The 24,321-nt window shown below is 35.1% G+C and overlaps 1 long non-coding RNA gene and 1 pseudogene across 1 annotated transcript; one reads left to right on the top strand and one right to left on the bottom strand.

Annotated features, from left to right (window-relative positions):
* LOC114460593 (NACHT, LRR and PYD domains-containing protein 3-like) overlaps positions 1-3,555 on the top strand; it is a 32,055-nt pseudogene extending 28,500 nt beyond the window's left edge.
* A 6,924-nt stretch (positions 3,556-10,479) lies between these two features.
* LOC114460609 (uncharacterized) lies at positions 10,480-10,730 on the bottom strand. Its single transcript, XR_003673690.1, has 2 exons — positions 10,618-10,730; positions 10,480-10,530 (listed from the first exon to the last, which is right to left on the bottom strand). It is a non-coding gene; the product is annotated as an uncharacterized LOC114460609 (long non-coding RNA).
* Positions 10,731-24,321: the final 13,591 nt, after the last annotated feature.

Raw genomic sequence — 24,321 nt, 5'->3', positions numbered from 1 at the left:
CCAGGGTCTATACAGTATATATGATTCCTCAATATATGAAATAATGTTATCCATGTCTGTTATTAAGATCATTAGTTCATTTACCTTTTAACTAAAAAATATGACTTTTATTCAAGCTGCAACTGTAAAGTGTTGGGGAGTGTTACAAAAAAATAAAGTCAATCAACTCTATTCATCAAGAGAAAAAAACAGTATGAAATCTATAAGTATGATATCCAAAAGTTATTCTAATTGTCATTTCAAAAATATCAACGTATGATCAACAAGAAAAAGTTTTTAGTAATTCCTTAAAAAAAAAGATCCTAAGCCTTCTTAAATTATAAATATTTAAAGAATTAAACAATAACTGGTATGTGTGTAAGTCTGTATGTCTGTGTGTATGTATGTGTGTATGTATATATGTGTGCAAACAGCTATCCTTCTATCACATGATCACTCACTCTATGACACGCCCACTAGCACACTCACACTCACAACACGTTTCTCTCAGTTATACATAAAGTGTCATCATCCATCAATCAATCACTCTATGACACGCCCACTAGCACACTCACACTCACAACACATTTCTCCCATACATACAGTGTGACATCATCATTATTCATTCACCCACACATACATATATGGGTCGGGACCCCATGTGGGGTCGCCTGAAAATTCTGAAAAATTATAATAGATTTTTGATTTTTTAAATTCTTCTTCTTCACAATCTTAAACAACTGTATGTTTATACTGTCACTCTGTGAAATAGTAATTTAGTTCAACTCAAATGCAGTAAAAAATAAATAAATAAAATAAAATCTGAGCTCAAACATGATCAAAAACTAACTCTAGAAAAAAATGTCTTTGGGGTCGCCAGAAATTCTTGAAATCAAAATGGGGTCACGATCCAAAAAAGGTTGAAAACCACTGAAATAAATAGAGTTTATTTCACTTATTTACTAAATGAGATGATTTAAAACGTGTGTTATCACTTATTAATTCCATCATTATGATCTATAGATGTTATTAAATAGTTTTCTATGTAAATGGACACCACAGTGGATCGTATGGTTTCTTTAATTGTTTCTATGATAATGTTATAGTCAATGACTTTTGATCAGGCAGTTGATGACTGACTATTGTCTAAAGTCTACACTCTGTGTGTGTGTGTGTGTGTGTGTGTGTGTGTGTGTGTGTGTGTGTGTGTGTGTGTGTGTGTGTGTGTGTGTGTGTGTGTGTGTGTGTGTGTGTGTGTGTGTGTGTGTGTGTGTGTGTGTGTGTGCATGTGTGCGTGTGTGTATTAGATATACGCCCTCCCTCTGAGAAATTACCAGCCGCCCATTTTAATTGTTGCAAAAATATGTCACAAACACAATATGTCACAAACCATTAGTCATTAGGTTATTGCAGTTTTTTTCAATCTTAGGGTCACGACCCCATGTGGGGTCAGCCTGGAATTAAAAGGGGGTTTAAATGTCTAGCAACTGGTTAAAAAGTAGGTAAAAACTGATTAAATTCTATTTTTTTGAATTATTGTTTTTCAAATACACAATACAAATACAGTAAATATCAAATAACTTTATCCTCTATTAACTTTCTCAAATAAATAAATCTAGTTCAAATAAAATACAAAAAAATAAAGTTTATATAAGAATACTAGTATAGTTTACAGGTGAAAAAAAGTGTAGATATTAAAAGTTACAGGAGGGGCCCAACAAGATGGTTTGTACCCAGGGGCCAAAATGTGGTGCTACGCCCCTGGTGCACACTCACAACCAGGGTCTGTAACGCACAGACATCATCAGTTCTCAGATGAATATATGCACTATTAGCTAAACTTCACAATAACACTATAACAATGCAATAGATTAGATCAGCTGACATGAACCTGAGTCACTGCACCATCTATGTTTATGTCACGTGACTCCAAAATCCTTTTATGCACACCACAAGGAAATAATCTGACTATTTAAACATTATTTAACAACTCTCCACATCCATTACACACAGAACACACAATCATAATAACACACTCCATCTCCATCACCACCACCTTGTAAAAATACTGTAGTGTGACGTTAAACTGTATGAATAGATATGAAAGTGTACGGTGGCACCATGCTCTTACTTTGAGCTGCAGGGAGGGTTACCATGGTTACAGGTGTCCAGATGTGGAGGTGTGCTCTGGGGGTGTGGAGATAAAGTCTCTCATGAGGTGATGAATGTCCAGAGAGTTCAGAATCTGTGTGTGGGTGTGTATCAGAGAAAGGTGTGTGAGTCTTTTCTGGGTCATGGTGCTGCGTACCCATGTCTTCAAAAGTCAACGTGAACCTGTGTTGATTAGGCCTAAAAATAATTATATTCAAATACAAAATACACGTAATAGCCTACGTGTGTCAAAATCATTTCCCTAAATATTCATAAAGAATTTATAAATTGTGCTAAATATTTTTCATAGACTACATTTAAACATCTACATTCTCACCAATAGGGGGAGCTGCAGCACCCCCAGCACCCCTACTTCCTGTGGCCCTGCTGAATATTCAGTTACTGTTGATCAACCTGATTTATGATGATATTAATGTTTGTAAACACAGACAGATTAGATGTGATCAATACGTTAGATCACATGATCACATGAGTTCTGATTGGATTTCAGCCTAGGTGACCAAATAGTGTATATATACATATATATAATAGTGTATAGTTAAGATCAGAGGAGGTGGAACCAATCAGTGAGGAAGGTGAAGCTGTTGAAGACAAACCAGTAGAAACATGGAGAGCTTGATGGAGATGGCATCAGGTTTCTGAGCAGCACTTTGGACTCTTTAGGTGTGTAAATCACTGCCTGTGTTTGCTCCTGCAGGGCGGACCATGGAGGAGAGCAGAGGATCAAAGCTGGTCTGAGGAAGTGTAAGTGTGTGTGTGTGTTCATTCAAAGTGTCCTCATGAAGCTCTGAGTGAATGAACATGTTAGTGATACAGAGAGAATGAAGCATCACATGATCAACTGTTGTTTCTTTGTGTCTCATCAGATTTCTGTCACATTCACCTCGACACAAACTCCATCAACAGAAACCTCAGACTGTCTGACAACAACAGGATGGTGACACGTTTGTGGGAGGAGGAGGAGCTTCATCCTGATCATCAGGACAGATTTGATTACTGTCAGGTTCTGTGTAGTACTGGTCTGACTGGTCGCTGTTACTGGGAGGTGGAGTGGAATGGATATGTTTCTATAGCAGTGAGTTACAGAGGAATCAGTAGGAAAGGAAACAGTAATGATTGTAGGTTTGGATTTAATAATCAGTCCTGGAGTCTGAGCTGTAACAGTGGTTTTTACTACTTCATTCACAATAACATAATAACACATACCTCCTGTCCCTGTGGTTCCTCTGGTAGAGTAGGAGTGTATGTGGACTGTCCTGATGGACGTCTGTCCTTCTATGAAGTCTCCTCTGACTCTCTGACACTCATCCACACCGTCTGTACCTCCTTCACTGACACTCTGTATCCTGGGTTTGGGATTGGGTTCATTTGTTCCTCAGTGTCTCTGAGTCCTCTGTGAGACAGACAGACTGACAGACAGACACAGATAGACAGACAGACAGAGAGACAGTCACACAGACAGACAGACACACACAGCTACACAGACAGACAGACACATAGACTGACAGACACAGCTACACAGACAGCCACACAGACAGACAGCCACACAGACATAAAGACAGACAGACATAAAGACAGACAGACAAACAGACACACACACACAGACAGACAGACAGTCAGACACATAGACTGACAGACACAAAGACAGACAGACAGACAGACAGGCACTTAGACAAACAAACACACAGACAGACAAACAGGCAGACACACATACACAGACACCGACAGACAGACACACACAGCTACACAAACAGACAGACACACACACACACACATTGACAGACAGACACTCACAGCTACACGCACACACACACACACACACACACACACACACACACACACACACACACACACACACAGAAATACAGACAAAAAGACAGACAGACAGAAAGGCAGGCAGACATATACACACACACACACACACACACACAGCTACACAGACAGACACACAGCCAAAACAGACAGACACACAGACAGAGAGACAGACAGACATGTCTCTGAGTCCTCTGTGAGACAGACAAACTAAATGGCCAACTTTCTGTTTGGTTTTGGGCGGGGTCACAATGTAACTTTTTGCTCATCTTGGGGTCAATAATAAATGTAAATTTGATGTGAATCAACTGAAAATTAGCCAAGATACATCATTTAGAATGTGAAGGAATTTCCAGTGACATTATAGGCCCCTCCCACTGATCACTGCCTGTTTTTTCTTCGTCACCCATCTTATAAGATTCATCCAACACTATTTTGAAGTCAACATGATATACTGTATTGTCTTTCTGCTAGAGCTGTTAGCGTCAGACGCTACTAAAAGTGGCGCCATCTGAGAACACAAAGCATGAGGTCACATCTGTCTCATGTTCTTCTTCTCCACAAAAGAAAAACTGTTCCTAATTCACAAGTTTTATTATGAACCCAGAGAGTATTTAGCTAATGTTTAGTTAGCAGGCTGGTCGCCTAGCAACATTACACTTTCATAGAAAAAGGAGAATATATGACATTGTCAAGCAGAGCTATGAATACTATTAACTTTAACAACACGTATGTACAGAATATTATTATTATTATTATTATTATTATTATTATTATTATTATTATTATTATTATTATTATTATTATTATTATATCATTTAGGGCTCTATTGTGTCTGCTTTATTTGATTTACAAGGTATATATGAGTTGGTGACTTTGTTGTTATTAATTTCTCGACCTGCGTATGTGCAAGAATGATCATTCAGTGCTTGAAGCACCGCCTCTGGCGGTCATTCGGGATTCATGGAACCATAGTTACATACGTAACTTACGTTTTGACCTCAATATAGCGATATACCCTGGTGACGATTTTTGCGATTTATCAAAAACACGTAATTATCTGTTACAATCATGCTTTGATTGTCAAAGATGGATAATTATTTATGGTTTCGTTTTTAACATATGATAATTAAATGTTATTTTCAGAACATCTAATTTTAACTTAATCTAAATCTAACAACAAAACCATGTACGTAAACAGAGACAAAACTGATATAATCCAGACAGTAAGATTAACATTAAAAAGACAGTTTGAGCTAAATACACAAAATCTAAATCGTTAACAAATAAAAATAATTATATTATAAATATTAAACCCAATACACATGAAACAATCCACATTTAGTTTTAATAATAAGCTAAACTGATATCTAAACACAGATTTGTAGCTCCGCCCTTCATGCGCACTCCCACAGCAGGGGATACAGATTCTGTTGGGGGTCACTGCTTTAGTACGACAAAGTCCAAAATGCTTGACCATCACATGATTCATGTAAACTCAATTTATTCCAAAAGTTAGTGATGGGCATTTTGAATCCATTGACATGGGATTTTTGGTAATTTGTCGTCAATAACTGCATTGATTGACAATATTTATACAGTACACCATCATATGTATGTGTATATACAATATATGTTTATGTAGTTCCATAAATAGTTTTTTTCCCTAACGTAAATTTGTATTACTGAAAACGTTGTTTAAAAACTTGTTAATATGTATTGTATACAGTATGCATTGCTTTGAATTTTCTTTAATTTTCTTTAAAAAGAGGTCATTAAAAACATTAAATCCAGACAGGACACATTGAAAACATATTTATTATGTTTATAACTATATAAAAATAGACATTATTACTATGCACTGATGCACACAGCCAGCATCACTACTCTGCAACCTAACAGAACTTCATTTATCCAGCCATCCTGACCTGCAGCATCATTGGTCCTCACCATGCAGCATCATTGGTCCTCACCATGCAGCATCATTGGTCCTCACCTTGCAGCATCATTGGTCCTCACCGTGCAGCATCATTGGTCCTCACCGTGCAGCATCATTGGTCCTCACCGTGCATCATCATTGGTCCTCACCGTGCAGCATCATTGGTCCTCACCGTGCAGCATCATTGGTCCTCACCGTGCAGCATCATTGGTCTTCACCGTGCATCATCATTGGTCCTCACCTTGCAGCAGCATTGGTCCTCACCATGCAGCAGCATTGGTCTTCACCATGCAGCATCATTGGTCCTCACCATGCAGCAGCATTGGTCCTCACCATGCAGCATCATTGGTCCTCACCATGCAGCATCACAGCAGTAGTAATGTGAAATTATTCCATAGAATAGGTGTGATTACTAATATAATTCATATAAAATGTTCAGTATGATATCTAATACACATTTGAAACACACCTTGTCATGTTTTCATGACTCATCATGGTCTGTTGATGCTCCATCATATGAAACCAGTCCTGTGACATCACTGCTCCCTGTGCTCCTACAGTAGGTCACTTACACTCTAACCAAATTACATGATTAGTATAATAACTTGTATAATACAGTAATAGCCTATAATACTTATAGTATTACGTATAGTTCCTCGTTTAGTCTAGTACAGGGGTCACCAACATGGTGCCCGTGGGCACCAGGTAGCCCGCATGGACCATGTGAGGGGCCCTCAGGAGCTAGTCACCAATGAGCTCCATCTAAAATTTGATTTACTTTACAGGATTCAAACTTACAAATATAAATGATATGAGATGTAGTTACTACTTAGTAAAGTTAAAAACTGCAGATAAAGTGATCTTTAAAAGTTGATTTTCACTGAAACATTGTAACAAATGTTTTTAAGTGTTGCGGATCTGGTGTATAGTTGTAGGTGGATTTTCTATATATTTTTAGGTGGATTTTCTATACATTTTTATGAAAATGAAACAATTGCATACATTCGGAGAAATAAAGTGTCAACATTTCCTACCTTTTAAGTTACTGCTAGCCTTCCTTGTTATTTTACTCTCTATTGAAAGTGAAACTGTGAAAATATAGTATTTAAGAAGTGCTTTTCTAATTGGTAGCCCTTGGGACCATGCAGTACCTATGAAGTAGCTCACAGTTTCAGAAAGGTTGGTGACCCCTGGTCTAGTATGATTTATTTTCATCATTGTTGGTCTATTTTAAACTTATGTGTGATTTCAATCCCACTGAGTGTTTCTAACTTACCTTTCCCATTTACAGAGTTACACAAAGCTTAAAACACTCAATCCATAAGTTACCTTTATTTTTAAGATTGCTGTTTAGAAATCTCTTAATTTCTAATCTCAATTTAAATTCATAACAATATCACAAAAATAGCTTTCTACATTGTTGTTTTTGTTACGTTAACTTTATCATGCTAGCTCGTACTCCAGAATCCATTCCTCATTTTTCTGCTGATACTCATCACTGTACAATCAGATGTCCTAAAGTTATAGTTCATTCATTATTTTAATTTACTACAACAACATAAATCAAGTTTTATTGATTTTTATTTATTTTATTAGTATTAATTTATTTTATTTAGTATTTTCTTTTATTCCACATCTTTGGATAAAATCGAATTAAAAAAATTCAACCTTATGGTTAAGGTTGTGATGCTAACTTTATCCAGTAACATTAGCATATCTTTGTCTCATCTATTATCTGCTAATGATGCCTCAATCTAGTTTAGCAGAGGATAATCCACCAACAGTCTTTAATGCACACGTTAATAATAATATTAATAATAATAATATCCAATATGATTATTTAAACATCTTACCGTTCAAAAGTTCATCACAGACTGTCTAATCTACTGTAGCTTCAATGCGCTACAATGGTATACTCCATGAGCCACCATCGCTGTAAATAAAATTAACCATTAGAGTGAACGGAGTTGTTGCTACTCTCTCTGGTTGTATCCTAATGTTCCCTCCTATCTAATTTCCTATCCACTGTTCCTTCACCCTCTGAAGTGTTTAAGTGGTGGCCATGATAAAGAGTGTCCAAGTTCTCTTTAAGCTAAGGTAAAGAGGCTCAATGCTTCCTTTATAACCTCCTTTAGCCTAGGAAACATTGAACAAACGTTAACGGTTTGATCCTTTTTGGTGTTTAGTTTGGTTTCCAGATTGATTGATTAATGGAACCTGTTGTTGAATTAGATTCTAATGAAGCAACTGATTGGTTTCCTTCAGGTGGGGGAAAGCTACGAGAACACAGAGTGTGAACCATGAAGGCGTCCTGGAGGTGAGACGGCTGCGTTCATCCAAAAACAAGCACATTTCACTTAAATATGATAATGTTTACAAGAAAATAATGCTTAAAATCAGAATTTAATGAAAGACATTTTACCTTAAAATAAGAGTTAAAAAACAAAACAAACATTTGAGACATATCTTTCTAGACTTTTATTGTGCAGAAATCACAATGTCAAGACCACAAACCAGAGCAATAACCAATAGCCCCACATGACTGTAGTTTAACATCATTGAACAGGAGCCACATTTTAAAAGGAGGGACTTAATGCTGCTGAACTACTTAAACTAAAACTGATGTTTAAACTGTCTTAATCATGAAACTTTCTCCATTCAGGCATAGATTTTTTGTAGGAAGTAGTCATGTCCTTCTCATGGATGGCATCTAACAAAACCTCTGTCTGTAGCACAGACAGGAGGGTAGCAATGCACTTGGGATATGTGAAGTGAAAGGTGTAATAACAGCCAAGAAGATACATCACGCTTTCACTGAGGTCTTCTTTGGGGAAAGTCAGCAGAGGAACTGTTCCAATGACCAGGATGCAGTTTGTCTCACAGACAATCACCACAGGGCTGACCAAGGGTCTTGATTGAAGGTAAGTGTTGGGGTCCTCTGCTGACTAAAACAAACAATTCATTAAATCTTCACCCAAATATATAAGTTTGAACAAAGTACATGATAATAGAAACACTCCTTAACAACTGTGACACACACAAAGACGGAACTGCATCGCCCTCGTCCGACAGAGCAGTGGTCGAATCCGAACCGAGCCCGATAGGCATTAAGATATTTCTAGATAAGTTCTAAATAATTGTCCGAGCCCGACCGAATCCGTTGGGTTCCGACAGGTCACGTCGGACTTCGGTCGGGTTGCAGCACTCTAATATATACACAGGTGCTCGTCCTATAATTAGAATATCATGAAAAAGTCACTTCTGTTATTCAACTTAAACTGTGAAACTAATATATGATAGACTCATTACATGCAAAGTGAGATATGTATAGCCTTTATTTGTGATAATTTATATCATTATGGCTCAGCTTGTAAAAACCCCAAATTAAAAATCTCATAAAATTTGAATATTTTGAAAATGGACTGTAAGCCATAATCATCCAAATTATAAAAAATAAAGGCTTGACATTATGTCACTTTGCATGTTGAGTCTATATCACATATTAGTTTCACATTTTAAGTTGAATTACAGAAATAAATGAACTTTTTCATGATATTCTAATTATATGTGTGTGTGTGTGTATATGTATATTAACCTTACCTTCAAAATGTGAATCAAAGCATCACTTGGGTGTCCCAACCTCTTCAGCAGAGCTACATGCAAAGGGAACATCTGAGGCAGTACTTTCAGGACAGCAAGTGCATTCTTTACTGTTTAAACAATAATAATATATCATAATAATTTTAGGTCTTTGTGTATGTGGGTAACAGCAAATAAATCATCCTTACCTTGGTCCTGCAGTGGTGGTCCTATGATTTTTTTGAACACCCCATAAAACTGTGCCTGGTTAAAAAATCTCAGCCAACGTTTCTTCAGCTCCATTGTGAAGAAGGGGTTTCCTTTATCAAGGATTCGCTGGAGTTCATCGATGATCTAACAGTAGAGATTTAAATTAAGAGGCCTTCTTTCAAGTGAAATATACAAGTTAAGTGAGAAAAAAATACTTACATGGCCAAGTTCTTTAAAACATGGATAAGCCTGCAGTATCTTCATAGGCCCGTCCTGTTCCTTCATCACATCAGAGTCAATGAAAGCTCGTCTAGATTGGAACTCCAATTCCAGCAGCTGGGATACATCTTCCTTGTTGGGTTTGTTCTTAGTTTTGTACAAATCCTGCAGAGTTTTATAGTGTCTCGCTTGGCTCTGTGGGCTCTCTGGGAACACAAACAAAAATGATATCAAAAGAAAAGCAATACACCAACTATTTATAACACTGTGTTGACAACATGATACACAAATTAAAATATTACTTAAGCATTTAGTCAATGTAAAAGTAAAGTCAAATTCTAACCTATAGCACTAAAGAGATCCACCTCTTGGGAAGTACTTGTAGAAGGAGTTGACTTCTCTAGGATCACAGTGGAGGAAGACGACGAGGCGACTGATGAAGCAGCTGAAGAGACTGAAGCAGGGGAGGAGAAAGGTTCATCACTCTCTTCAGTACATGTCGCCTGGCTGCTCTGGAATTTTAGGCTTCTAGGTCCTTTTCTTGATGGGGTTGGACCTCGCTTCTTTTCTGGAGTTGTCACATTCTGAACCCTTTTCAACAACTGCTTCTTCACCATTTCCTAAAATAACAAAACAATAAAAACAAACTATTATTACCATTGGTAACAGATTAAAAAAATAATTCCTCAACAAAATGAGAGACTTACCCATTCAGGTGTATTGGACGTAGACTTGTCTCACAGCATTGGGTAGTATTCTACTAGACGCTTAGCCATGGCAGTCAGTTCATGGGAGCCTGGGTACTTAAAATCATCCTCGGACGCTTTTTTCATAGCAATGATGCCTGTTACTGTATTCCTAATGAGTCTACAGAGCAAGTCTTTTGGCATGGTGTAGTCTTTGTCTTGTCCAGCACGCTGCTTTTCAAAGTAAGCACTTCTTGCTAGTTCTAGTTCTGTGTCAGTGTATATGAGATACTCTGGACTAATGAGCCAAAGCTTTTTAGTGGCGCCAGAACAATCTTTGTGTTTAGGTTTTGGAGAATTGAAGGGTGTTGGAGAGCTGATGTTGCTGTCAGAGGAGGAGGAAAACAAAGGCGTAGATGGGCTGTCTATAACAGAAGTGTCAAGAGCGGGGTGATCCAATTTCTGACTCTGCAACATAAACACAACAGACATTTGGCCTCACTTCTAACAGTTAGGGGCAAAACTCTTATACAAACAATAAATACAGCTCACCTCCATATCCACATGAACAAGTTGCCAAATGTGTCTTCTTCTTAAAAAGTTTTCTGACCCAGGAAACAGGTCTCGCAAATCCTCCTTAGTGAGGCTGGGCAACATGGCCATCTTCACACCAGCAGCTAATAAAAAACAAATATTTGAATAAATATGGCAGTTATTAAAGTTTAAACTAAATATTCCAATCAGCTCTATAAGTGTGCATTAACTCTGTTGATTGAAAAAGCAAAAATCTGTATACCTGTCGCACACTGACTGAATTAATATTACTGACAAAACCGTAAAAAAGAAAGAAATACCAGTACCATAAATAAAATGAGTGACAAGTAACAAATTTCAAGGTTAAACACAAATCAATCAAAAGTTGAAGTAGTCTCTCAACACATGCGAAGCGTTAGCTAGTTAGCATTTAGCATGTTGCTATAAAAGACAATACACAAATTTTACCTCTTAATACTGAAGCTGATACATCTCTGGATATGTTTCGCTCGCCCCATCTTCATCCATGTTGGAGCTATAGGGGAGTGGTGGCCTAGTGATTAAGGAGGGTTGCTGGTTCAAGCCTCACCTGGGCCATCACTGTGGGATGTTGAGCAAGTCCCCTAACCCTGAATTGCTCCCCAGGTGCTGCAAAAATGGCTGCCCACTGCATCCTCAGGGATGGGTTAAATGCAGAGGACAAATTCAATGTATATAATGACATTACATGGCCAATTAAAGGCGAAACCCCCTGATCTTTAATCTTCAAGATGTCCAGCAAACACCAAACTAGAGAGATATAGTATTTATTTATTTTTTTTAATGTTCACCGCCGAAAAATGGGCGCTAAATTTGCGGCCAATGTCGACGGACCTGCATTGCATTGGAAGATACCAATTCACTGAGCTGAGGGGGGGGGGGGGGGGGGGTGCACAGTTTGTTTACGAATGTGAGCTGTGGTGTCTTTGGCACACATTTTCTTCATTCCTCTACCTAATTTGTGGTCTGACCTTAACCTGACTTAAAATAATTCTTAAAATCCAAACACATTGTTCCAATAAATGTTTTTTTTTCTTGATTTTTTATTTGATTTTTTATTATTATTATTTTATTTTACTTTATTTATTTATTTATTTATTTTTTTGCGGGGAAGCCTGCAAGTTCTTCCCACACAAAACACAGGTGGAGACAGGCATCGTGTTTCTGAGTGGCTGGAGGAGGAAAAAGAGTAAAAATGACCGAATGTACATTCCTCTGGAAACCCTCGCTCACGCAGAAAATCCGAAAATTCGGTCATTTTCACTTTTTTTTCTCTCCAGCCATTGCAATCAGCACAACTTTAACATGAGTGACGGACAGGTGAAGATGATACTTTAGTTCTAGAGGACACAGTCGTCATAAAGCATAGCTTAGAGTCCTGGTTGAATTCATTAGATAAATAAATAAAATCTAATGCATTAATATTATTATTATCCACCGGTATCTGTGAAGTTACCGTAGTATTGTAGTTGTTGTTAATGAATTCAACCAGGACTCTAAGCTATGCTTTATGACGACTGTGTCCTCTAGAACTAAAGTATTATCTTTACCTGTCTGTCACTCATGTTAAAGTTGTGCCGACTGCAAATCATTAATATCTTGATATTTTAACTCAATTTCAAAGTAAAAATCAATAAACTGATTAATATCCAGCACTGTGGATGATGTCATTGTGATGAACTCTGACCTAAAACCAGTCTCTGTGTTAAAAAGAACATTCAGAACCCAGATTTGAAAAAAACATTAATATGGAAAATGGATTAAAAAAAAACCAAACTGAACTGAAAACATATTTCAATAAAATAATAATTCGGAAACCGGATTTAAGAAAAAATTAAAAAAATTCGAAAGCCAGATTTAAAAAATAAATTCATTCAGAAAACTGATGTTTGTTTGCCCTGATTTACTTTATTTGACTAAATTTGAAACATAATTACCTTCATGTTTGTGTTCGATGTGTTAAATTATCCTCTGCTGCTCGATTTATCCTCTTCAAAATAAAATCACAAGATTATTTTATCCATTTTTGTTGTTTGTTTTGTCCAGGCAAATGCTTTCGAGTTAAAAACCAGAAATCCAGCTTTATTGTGACATAAATAAATGGACGTTTAACTCTTATTGTTCCAGCTGTTGACGACAGACAACTGGAACTTAAAGTGTTCACACAGAGCATCACAGAACAACAGACGGCAGTGTAGAGCACCAGCGTCTGTCCGTAGCTGCCGTCCGGGGGTCTGTAGAGTCTGGGGAAGGTGAGGAGTTGGCGGTGCTGAAGGTGAACTTCCTGTTTCTAATGTTATTCTGCACGTTCTCCATCCTACAAGCGTCCCTGCAGAAAGACAGTCACACACTCACTGCTTTCTTTTCAATGAATGAAAGCAAAGAAAAGACAGAAAGAGTAACAGAGACTCTCAGCTGTGCTTTAGAGGTCAGAGGTCACAAACCACAAGTCACTCATTAGCTCACAGTGATTTTTAATATTTCTGCTCAACAGCCTTAAATCCAACAAATTACAACAATTTTTATTTTCTATCATTTGAGTTTGGTTAAATTAAGTTTGGTTTAAACTTTAAGGATAAAGATTGTGTTACAATCGTATTTTAATTATTGCATTAATATTTATTCATAATTGCAGATATTTAAAAACAAAGCCATGTTTGTCACATTTTTAATGAGTTAAAAATATTTATAAATATTAGGTTTGTGTGTTCTAAACCTGCTGCCAACATGTCCAATTATGGAAATGTGTGTTTTGAGTTTTCTCTGATTTATTTTGATTTTACTTTATTTTCTGTTGGTTTTAGATTGTCAATGTTGTGTTTGAATCAGTTTTTGGATATATTTAATGTGAATATAATTATTATTATTTTATAAAAACAACCTAATCAGTCTTATTAAGTAAAACACTTTACATTTAGGGCAGAAATAAACCTACGTTATTTACATTATAAACATTAATTCCCAGTACTGTCCATTTTAACATTAATCTGTTGTGTTTTTCTGCAGATATGGATTTAAGTGAAGTGTCTGGTTGGATCTAATCAGAGAAGCTGTTGAGTCTGAGAAAAATAAAGAATAAAACATTTTAAATTAGCCTGACTGAGTGTGTAAATATATAAATGTAATTAAAGTAAATTTAAGTTATTATATTATTTTAGTATCTATAAGTATTTTATTAACATGTCATTTTGTAGCTACTGGTACATGGATGAATCCATCTTGACAAGCATGTTACATGTGAACGTCTAAATCAGGGGTTTTCAACCACTGGTCTGAGGGCCACTTGTGGTTTAGAGAGTGAGGCTGTATATCACAGCAGAATCTATTTAGTTATTTCTGTATTTATCAGTGTAGGAAGTGACGTAGTCTCCGTATGTGTTGAACCGATGGTGTTTGCTCCTCCTTTGTTCTGTTGTTCCTCCATCTTTTACTGTGTGACTGAACACAGAGACATCCTCCATCTTTAGACACAAATAACCTGAGCATCAACTGATGAACATGATAAACAAAAAACATTTAAAGACAGAAATACTAAAGCTCATCTACATATAGGCTCAGTAATATAAACAATAATAATAAAATAAATACATTTATTCTACTGATAAAGGCAGCTGCTAAAAAGGTAATGCAATCCCTGCATTCATTACTGTTGTCAATATATATATGTATATATGGAAAAATGGATAACTCCAATAGTAGGACAACACTAAGGGAAAGACAACACCACCTGGGGTATGAACTCCCAGGATCCTGGTTAAACAACCCTTATAGATGCTAACACAGGTTCAGAACACCACCAGCAGAACAATGGTTTCTTTAAATAGTTGGACAATTTGATTTAAACACACAATAGAAGTTTCACTGACAGTCACGTGGTCAACTCTGTAAAAAAAGAAAAGAAGGCAGGGAAGGGCTCACTGAGTCAGGAGGAACCTATGTGGGAGGTCTACGTCACCTGTGAAGATGCACACACATCTGAGGGGGGGGCTCCACTACTAATCCCACCAAGGTGATCTCACAACACCTGCAAACATTAAACTAAAGACAAAGATCAAAAAGTTGACCAGGACCAACACTTAAAGTGGACCAGACACACACCACAATAATTATAAAGAGCTATTAGAGGCAAACATTGTCCTCAGTATTAATAACAGAATAAACTCATATTTGATGTATGGTCAGGTAAAAGTAAGAACAGACAATGAACAACATTAACAAAGAGTCAACTTTAAAAAGTACTGTAGAGATAGTGAATCCTGAGATGTAGTGTAGGGAGAGCGTCCAGCCCTAGCACACAGTATTGTTTAATCCATCTACACTGTCAGCAGATGATAGAGCAGCAGTCTAGGAACTACAAGTCACTGAAATATTAATAAACACAATAAGGCCAAAACAGCAGTAACAAGCGGTTAGTCTGTACCAGTGAGACATTTTATATCAGGATTATTATTGTTTTTACACAGCGTAGCTTCACTGTTTTTATATCTTTTTAACCAAACTACATCTTTTTATTAAAAATAAATAAATCCAAGGCTCATCACTAATTAGAAATGTAAATAAAAACATTAACAACAAAGTCATGTTAGTGCGCTTAACAAAATATAAAGTCCATAGTAAGAAAGAAAAAACCCAACAAGAAGAAACTTTGAAGCCTATATTTACAATATACAGTCATTTTTAGCAAAGTGTCTTTAATAGGAATCAAATAAACACAAAGAACAAATATTTTATGATCTTTAATATTTCATCTTTCAAATAAAAAGTGTGATTAACAATCTACAGTTATTCTTATAAATGTTTTGTTTTCTATTGTGATTTTTCACATTTATTTTTTCAAATAAAAAGTACAATGAACAATAGCAGTAATTATTATCATTTCTTCCATATTTTATATTTTGCATACTTGATAGACGTCATAGGAGGGATAAAAGCAAGTTTAAAAAATATTGAATATGATTAAAACTACAATTAAACTTATTTCTGTTAAATATTGTTTTACTTACATTACATCACATTTATATAATATATGCATCACCTTTGTAAATCTGTTTCAACATTTGTAAAAGTGTTTTTTCTCTAATGTTTGAAAGCTGATGAAGCAATGATACTGGTCTGTAGTTAGAGCTGCTTTTATTAACACTCTAATACATGGAACACTTTCACTGTTTGATTATTTATTACAAATAAACCACTTTGGAATGATTTATTGAAGACATATTTGACTTATTTCTAAATATTATATATTAATTCATGAAAAGTTCATTTCAAAGCAATATGTTGACATTTCATGATGTATTTTTTTTTAACAATGTGAACTATTTATTTTTAATCTATATAATGAAAAAACAATGAATAAAGTTTTATTGACTCGACATTTTTGGAATTCATCTGTGTTTCTTGGCTCAACAATCTCCTTAGTGAGGTCGTATCCATCATTCACCAAATATCTGTTAAATTCAGGATTAATATCTGTTATTCTTTCACTACATCATTACTCTTTATTAAATTATTTGGATAATTTGCTGATTTTTCCATGTCCATGTTTTTTTTAGTGTTACTCATATACTGCTACAATTTTTCATGTTAATATACAGTATACAGTTGTCATAATGTTTACTCATTGGTTTTTATATCACGTATGCTTATCTTCTGCTTCTTTAGGTTTATAAAGCTTTTATTCAGGACATTTATCTTAGTGCATACAGTCTCTAAGGCCTCAGTAATCCAAGGCTTGTTCTAAAGCTTCTGCTTCCTGCTCTTTGTTTAAAGGACAGTTTTTCTCATGTAGCATCACTAATGTGGACATAAAGACATCATAGACATTGTTTGGATGATCACATTGATAGATCTAAGCCCAGCTCTGGTTTGTAACTGGAAGCTGTTCACTGATGTCACTTCTAAATAATCCTCCATCTACTTTCCAATCAGCTGAATGTGTCCAAATGTTAATGATGGATGTGTCAGTGTCTAATGTGACTCTGCTTGGCTTTAGAATGACTAAGAACAGGCCACAGCTGTACATTGGATGTAGAACATCACAAGTCTTTATGTGTCTGTTTGGATTCATAATATTAATAATGAAGTCACTCCAAACACTTTGTATTTTATTGAATCATCAGAGTTATGAAACATGTCAGCTAATGTGTTCTTCAGTGTGTCAATGCACCACCCTGGTGTTCTGTATATACAACTTTATATTATATTCATTTACACACTTAGACATGTGATTAACCTGGACACACCTCCACTCTGAGTCCACATACAGGGAGACTCCGCCCCCTTTTAATCAGTGCTGTTCATTGGGAATAATTCATATCCTTCTAGAACCAAAACATGAACTCTTTCACTGTCTCAGATGTTGATACAACACTACATTTAAATAAAAAGCCTTATTAATGTAGAAACAATCTCAAACTAAAGAATTCTGCACTTGTTTGACTCATTTTATCAGAATTTGTTAGAAAGACATCATGACTGGATGTGAAAGCAGCGGTTACTCTAAAAGTCTATTTTTAAACTCCTTCAGCTTCACTAAACACTCAGTTTCCAGAGGAACCTTCACTTCCTGTTCTTAGATCCATCCAGTGGATGTTCTTCTCATGGGAACCATGTGTGTTTGATGGAGGATTATGTGCTATCCAATGAAAAGCTCTCCCTCTCTCTGACATGTTTCTCTGTTCAAAGAAATCCAGCACAGACAATAACACGTCTTTATTTAAAGGAACAAAGCTTCACTGGACATTTGATATCATTACATTTACATTGATTCAAACTTTATGTCAGAAGGAAGATTTAAGAAGAACTTTAGGATTTATCATGGTTACATAGAACATTGTAAGTTCTAAAGAAAGGCTGGACAGGCTAAAGAACAGATTAAAGAACATTTCAGAGTTAGAATAAATCTATGAGCTGTAATCACAGAGTTGATAGAAATGTAAATATGGTGATAAAATGGGAGTGTTTGGACACTTTGGGCTCCCCTTCCCCTGATATTCATTCAGCACACTGCATGATCCATTCACAGGCTTTAGGCAGGGTTTCCCTGTCAGGAACCATTTCATCACATTCACTTCAACTGTAGAAAAACATACTTTATATAAAATACATCACATCTAAAATCAAGAAAATACTATTATGTGATGTATTAGATACTCATTTAAAACTCATTACAAATATGAATCCTTTATAAACACAGATTCAAAGGTACATGATGAAGATGGTCTGCATTAACAACATGTATATTCATCTACAAGTTAGGATCTGATTATTACATCTATTGGAATGTTACTAGTTTATAGACTAATGATTATTATGTACATTATACAAACACATGATGAACATCTCAGACTGTCTTTCATATAGAATGTGTCCAACTCAAGGCCTGGGGGCCAAATACGGCCCTTTAGAGCATCTAATTCAGACTGCAGGAGAAAGTAAAAATGACAAAAAACATAAATTATTGAGTAAATTAAAAATTATTTCAGTTGTAGATATCACAACTCCTCTAAAAACACAAAATTTTGAGTAAACTCCACAATATTTGTAGAGCTCACTGTTTTCCCATGCTGATATGATGGGAGTTTTTTTAAAACTCAAATTGTTGCAGGAACTCTCAATTTTTGAAAGTTATACAAAATTTCCTAAATTATTTTACAACATCTCAAAAAATTAAAGTCATTCATAATCTAGGGCTGGTTTTCCTATAATCTGCAGCCCTTTGGACCCCAAACTGGTCCATATTTGAACCCTCAACTAAAATGAGTTTGACAGCCCTGTCATTAGTGTATAATAATAATAATGTGAATCATTCTTCATATACATCATGTATGAATACAGAAGCTATAGAATGTATATCCTGTATAAAAAGTGAACAAAGGGAAACTTCTTCCTGCTTCCTTTCCAACTGATCATTGTATTGATCTTTTCTTTCAGACCACACCTTCAAAGATCAACAACTTCCTGAACTGTTGGTGTCCATTTTCCAGCTGACAGCAGGTTTATGTTGGAATCCTGTGCAGCCTGATCTCTGGGTTCTTCAGTCCAACACTGGAACCAGAAGGTGTCGTCACCATCCGTGTGTCGCTGGGATCTGAAGATGATTCCTGCTCCATGTCTCCATCCACACAGAGATGTGAGTGGAGAACAGATGAAGTGCTGAAGGTCTTCCCACACTCGTCACATCTGAAAACATTCTTCTCATGAACTCGTTGGTGGAGATTAAGGTTTAATTTCCTCTTGTAATATTTTCCACATGTGTCACATTTATGAGGTCTTTCTGATGAGTGGCTGAGTTGGTGAGATTTTAACTGATGATATGTTGTAAAAACTTTGTCACACTGGTCACAGGGACACACTTCATGTCCAGTGAGAGATCTCAGGTGGACGATGAGGGTTAGTTTGTGTTTATATATTTTCCCACAGTGGTCACAGTGATACAACTCTGTTCTGGAGTGAGTCTGCATGTGCAGAGTTAAATGTGATCTTTGTGTAAAAATCTTTCCACACTGTTCACATCTGTGAGCTTTGATTCCACGATGAATGAGGACATGTAGACTGAGGTTTCTAGATTGACTAAAAGTCTTTCCACATTCATCACATTCAAACTTTTTAACTCCAGTATGAACGACTTTGTGACTTATTAAGGTAGAACTCTGGTTAAAAGCTTTTCCACACTGGTCACAGTTAAATGGCTTTTCTCCAGAATGAATTCTTTGATGTTTAGTGAGGTCTGATTTAAATCTAAAGGCCTTCCCACACTGGTCACATGTATGTTTAGCTTTAACTCCAGCTTGGCTCTGCTGTTGAACTCTTTGCTCTGAAGTTTTGCTCTTAGATTTGTTTCTTTGTTGTGGCTGAGCTTCATGGTCCTGAGAACGTTGAGGTGTCACTTTGTTCTGGCTTCCAGAGTCCTGTAGAACAGTTAGAGATTAAACACAGAGAAGGAACCAAACAAACATTTGTGAATCAGTTGTTAAACCTCCAGCCCTAAACCAGCTCAATGTGGAAAAATGGATATTGGCGCGTTAGCGCCCCCTACAGAGTGAAGAGAATTTAATATGAGACAAATGTCCTATTGTAACACACTTTTCATAGGGCGTTTCACTGACAGGGTTCAAAGTTGCTGCAGATCATCTAGAGAAGTGGGACACCAAAAGAGATCCATGGATTTTTGTTAACTTTTACAGTTTTTGTAGGGCGGAGCCGTGAATCTTGGCATAATTTTTTTTCCCTTTTTTTTCTGAATACACATAATGACTCCAAAAAAAATACATGACAGAAAAATACACCAAACAAAATAAAATAGATTTGTGAAAAAAAAACAAAAAAAAATCACATTAATCATGCACATGTCTCATAAAATTAAACAAGGGAAATCACACACGCTTTAAATAAATGATCTTTTTATGAATGTAGAAAGTGAGAAACTTCCTTTACTTCTTTTATCAATTAATTAATCTAAATCTAATTTTAAATCATATTTAATTTGCAGAATACCATACCAGATACTTGTTAAGCTTATTTTCTACAATGCTTGTCCAGCTTGAAAGAACATGGATGGAGCACAAGTAAGACGTGAGATCAACTCAGCTTTTAAAAGTTTATTCAGTTTTGTTGTAGGTTTTGTAGCAGGTTTAAAACCTTAAAGAAAAGGATGAAAAAGAGAGAAAGTAAGAATGAGTTCTAATCAAATGTTTTTAAAAGAATGAACCACCTGAGCTTTTCCTATTTTAAATATTTCATTTATTAAATAAATTAATTTTCTGCTATTTAATATTTAATGTTTTTAAATCAACCTACATTAATCAAAAAATTAAATCATGTGCTTTGCTGTACAAATTTTATCCATTTTAATTAAAGTCTAACTTTTTAACAATGTATTTTACCCATAAACTTATTTATTAATTTCAGTATTTATGTAAACTTATTTATCTGAAAATCTTAACCAATATTTATTATTCTTAACATGTCTGTGATTTTATTCTTCATTGTTTTAACCTAAATTACACTATGAAATCACTATATATATATATATATATATATATATATATATATATATATTATATCAATTGGATCAAATAGTACCTTAATGTATTTTGACTAAGATGTCACTAAACAAACAAACTGGTAAAGCCAAACACTTTGGCTGTAGAGTTAACTTACATTTGGGTCAAAATACATATAAACATGGAATCAGCCCGTGTACTTTAACATGACCTATATTCTAACTTAAATACGTGCTTTTAGGAGCTTAAAATAAACATAATAATTCAATAAATCTGAAGACACTCACTAACAACATCTCTGAGCTCCTCCACTACATTATCTGAGAGTCCAAACACACAGGTGTGATAGATTTTCAGTCAAAGTAGTAGAAGGAGGAGCTTAGACCTAATACTTATGTTGGGGCTCCATCTAGTGTCTAAATGTAGAACTACACCTACACCTGACCTCAGGTGAACGCAACGGAAATTCACAGAATCGGGTTTAAACATTGTCACTGTGAGGGAAAGAACATTTTTTATGCAGAAATGTCCTTCCAACTCTCTTTGTAGTCGTTTCAAACACCACCTAAACACCGTCTAACCTGGTAAAAAACTACACAAATCATCACTGACTCCTACATCAGAGACACCAGTGTCTGTTTAACTTTAACATGTCTGTGAAGCTCTGTCTGTTTCTCATAGCGCTGCTGTGCTCCGTGAAAACATGACTCGGCTTTAATCAGCTTCACTTGATCAGAGCTACAGAACATCTGGATAAAGTTGTTCTGTTGTAGACCATCAATACCAGAGATTGTAGAGTATGAAACATCACAGATTATTGATAACTTCTGATACTGTAAAATATTCTAGCCTCTAGTGGTGAAATAACACTTCTTACACGTGATGTTTGCACATTTATTTTTGTTTAATCATTACGTCTGTAATGATGTCATCAGGATCATTTAAATGAGGTTAATTTAAATTAAGTTGATCAAAACTTAATCAATAAACCTGATCAAATTCAGTAAATCATTGATCCTTGAGGGTAAATATAGTGACATTAATGCTGTTCTCATACATCTTTATATGACATGAATAATTAAAAAGGAGCAGTCAGAATAATCCATGTCACTACAACTTATATCTACCTTTTAATTGTATTTTACTCATTATTTTAAATTACATTTTTATTTTTGACATACATTTTTGTTTAATTATAGTTTCCTTTTTTATTAGTTTTTATTTTGTTTTCTCACAGTACAACTTATATCTTCTTTTTAATTGTATCTACTTTATTTTTAATTCATTCATTCATTTGAGCAGCATATTACAAACTTATTTTAAATAACAAAATTAAAATAATTGTGCTCAAAAGGAATTAAGGTTTTTTTTTTTATTTATTAGTATTTTGTTTCCTTACAGGAGTTAAAAACTAATATTTTCTGAAATAATTCATTAATATTTCTAAAAAAAACGGAATTTTAAAAAATTGATGTGGAAAACAGAACTTGGAAAAAATGCTTTTAAATGAATGAAATCTTTTTAAAAATTGTAAATCAAATCACAATATCTGTCAGAAAAATCGCAATTAGGTTTTTTGTGAAAATGGTGCAGCCCTAATTAAAACACAAAATGCATTGAAGCTGTGATTACACCGTTTAATTCTATCAGAGTAATGATGTTTATAACGTGGACCAAGTACAGTTGTGATGTATTAAAGGTCTGTGTTAATGGAGGGCTACATGTAACTACAGTGTCTAAGTGACACACACACATAAAACACACTTACTGCTCCATCAACTCTGTAGTGCTCACATGTATTAAATACAGACGCTCCACGAGTCCACAGACAAGTTGGTCTGTTTCTAGACAAGCGTGCACTGACTGCGTCGTTTACTCACGTCTTTATAACATGTTTGGTCAGATTTTTAGTGCATCACTAATTAATAATGTAATTATTACCAATAAATTATTCAAAGGTCATTCTATTAACCTGAAAACCATAAACTACCTTTATCAGGTCTGTCTCTAGTTACATTAAATTCTAGGATAGATCTGCATAATGATAATAATCATCTTACTAGCACAAGCTAAAAATCTTTTCATAAATGATCTTTTTATGAATATAGAAAATGAGATGTTTCCTTTACTTGTTTTATAAATTAATTAATATAAATCAAATGTTTAATCGTATTTAATTTGCAGAATACCATACGATATACTGGGTTCAAAACATCAACACGATCATTTTTAAATGAAAAAAAGTTATATTTTTAGTTGATTATTATCATATTTTAGTGTTTTTCTATATATATATTTGGTGTAGTAGAGGTGTGTGTAGATGTGACCTAATGAAGACTGTCAGTTATTTTCATGCTACGAGAGTCACTTAAAAAAAAAAAAAGTTCTTACTGATTAATGACAGTATTTAAGGTTATTTAATCAATAAAAACCATCAGAAAATCAGAGTGTTTTATTATTAATATATTTGCTGTAGTGGATAGAGAGAGATATAATACAGACTGTTGGTTGTTTTCAGCCTATTACAGTAACTGTTAAAGAAGTCATTTTTAAGTTATTCTATTTTTTATGATTATTTACAAATAAAAATGATTTAAAAACCATTAAACAGTATTTTATTACCATCTCATCTGTAGTAGTTAGAGAGGGACTTAATACTGATGATCTGCTGTTTTCATGTAGGAGAATGATATCTGAATAAGTTAATGATCAATAATAATGATTATGTCAACGACAATTCTTCAAAACACAGAAAAATATGTTTTGTTAATATATTTGGTGTAGTAGATGGAGACCTACTACAGACCGTCAGTTGTTTAGAGCAGTAATTCTCAACTGGTGGGTCAGGGTTTCCCCCAGTGCTCTATAGACCTGGGGGCTTTTCTTGCACCCCCCTCCCCTCACTTGTGTATTTATTTTAAATGTGTTTTTTTCATGGTTCAATCATTTTTTTCATACTGTGGATGGAGCTGAACATTGTTTTTCATGAGGAGTGGTTCATCTACCTTCTATATATCTGTGCTCAGAGCTGTATGCACGTTACGGACGTGATTAGCAGAGATATATCATCAAGAACTTTCCCACTGGTAAGAATAGTGTTGTCAAAAAACTAAATAAAGTGTCAATACCAAAAAGTTAGTATCGGATA

The sequence above is a fragment of the Gouania willdenowi genome, unplaced genomic scaffold (genome assembly GCF_900634775.1).
Source record: "Gouania willdenowi unplaced genomic scaffold, fGouWil2.1 scaffold_54_arrow_ctg1, whole genome shotgun sequence".
Classification (NCBI taxonomy): domain Eukaryota; kingdom Metazoa; phylum Chordata; class Actinopteri; order Blenniiformes; family Gobiesocidae; genus Gouania; species Gouania willdenowi.
Note: the sequence above shows the minus strand (reverse complement) of the source record. Positions and strands in the feature narration are given on the sequence as shown.